Genomic DNA, 1,913 nt, shown 5'->3' with positions numbered 1-1,913 from the left:
GGCGCCGTCTCCGCGCGCTAACGTGGATAAGTTTCCTACCGCCATGGGCCGTGACGGTAGGCTATCTAACCCTACCGCCAGAAGCCTTGGCGGTAGGCAAAAGGGTCAAATCTCATTTTTTTTTTCAAACAGGGGTCAGATCCTGAAATACTTTCCAAAAAGGGTCAAAACACGAAATTTTGCCTCGGGTGGGGAGCGTCTAGATGTCAGTCAACTGAAAAATAATTTTGGTCAGTCAACTGACAAAAAACTGTTTCAGTCGTTTGATGGAATTAAGATCCGAGCGTACAGAGGATGCCAGCTGCTTAGCAGTCCCATAAGCAAAGAATCTATGTAACAGGTCCGTTAACAAAAGTCTTCAAACAATGCTTGCTTGCGCCATGTAGCGTCAAGTGCTCTGCATGCTTCGCACTTAAAAAAATGTAGCAATCAAGCAAAACATCAACTACCTGGTTCTGCACGTGATGGGTCCCATATATTTCAATGCTTTAAGGCTTTTAGACGGTCATCTCATGCACTACATACATTATTTATAAAAGTGTGCTGCTGTACATATAACTTACTAACCCTGTACAACAACAAAATGCTCAAAACTCCCAAGACAAAAAAATATTAAATTAGTTTTGGTTATTGGGTTAATAGTGCACAACTCCTCATGTAATTCTAATATTTGTGGTGGCATTGCCTTAAAGAATAAATGAACCAAAAAAAGATTTTGAAGGAAGAATGAACTAGTGGCATTTCTATTACCTTCAAGAAGAAAGAAAACATAAAAAGAATAAAAATATAATGATTTTTGCATACAATTTACACTGAAATTGTGCTTTTCTATAATCTGCAAAAATACAAATATAATAATTGAAATAAAATTAAAGAAAATTAAACAAAATCAAAATAACAAATTTTTTCTAGGAAAGAATGAATTAATGAGATTAGTACCCTTTAATAAGAAAGAAGATGACAAAACTTTAAAAAGTATGCACTCAACCTTGCACTTGCACCTTTTGTAATATGCAAAGAATAAGCATACAATAGTTCAATTTTCACATTCTGGTATCATTTATGCACCTATTTTGTAGTACCCGTGTGTATAGATTTGATAATGATGAATCAATTAGTGACATTAGTATTACATTCAAGAAAAAGTAAAAGATAACAAATCTAAAACAAACAACAACAAAATTTGCACACAATTTTGAGACAAGTTGCACTTTTTTAATATGGAAGAATAAGCATATAATAGTGTAATTTTCAAAAAGAAGAAGCTTTTTAGTAAGGAATGAATTAGTGGCATTTGTATTTTCCTTAAAGAATAAATAAAATGAAATAAAAAATAAAACTAAATAAAATAAATCAAGTTTCTAAAGAAAATGAATTAGTAACATTGGTATTGCCCTTTAAGAAGACATGAATATGACAAAATTTACACATAAATTGCACTTTTTATAATATGTAAAATAAATGTATAATAGTGAATATTTCGTGAAAATGAACTTTTCTAAGAAGGAGCTAATTAATGGCATTGATATTACCCTTAAAGAATAAAGAAAATGAAACATAAACTGAAACAAAAGCAAAATAATGAAGTTTTACAAGGAAGAATTAATTAGTGGAATTGGTATTACCCTTCCAAAAGAAAAATAAAAAAAACAAAAAAAAATTGCACATAATTTACGCAAAAAATTGCGCTTTTTCATAATATGCAGGAATTGGCTTATAGTAGCGAATTTTTCAGAAAAAGGAATTACCCTTAAAGAATAAAGAAAATGAAACAAAAACTAAAACTGAAACAATATAATGAAGTTTCATAATGAAGAACGAATTAATGGCGTTGGTATTACCCTTTAGTAGAAAAATAAAACAAGTAAATAAAAATTGCACATAATTTACACAAAAATTGCTCTTTTCCATAA

This window comes from Triticum aestivum, chromosome 5B (genome assembly GCF_018294505.1).
Source record: "Triticum aestivum cultivar Chinese Spring chromosome 5B, IWGSC CS RefSeq v2.1, whole genome shotgun sequence".
Taxonomy (NCBI): domain Eukaryota; kingdom Viridiplantae; phylum Streptophyta; class Magnoliopsida; order Poales; family Poaceae; genus Triticum; species Triticum aestivum.
This window is presented reverse-complemented; position numbering follows the sequence as displayed.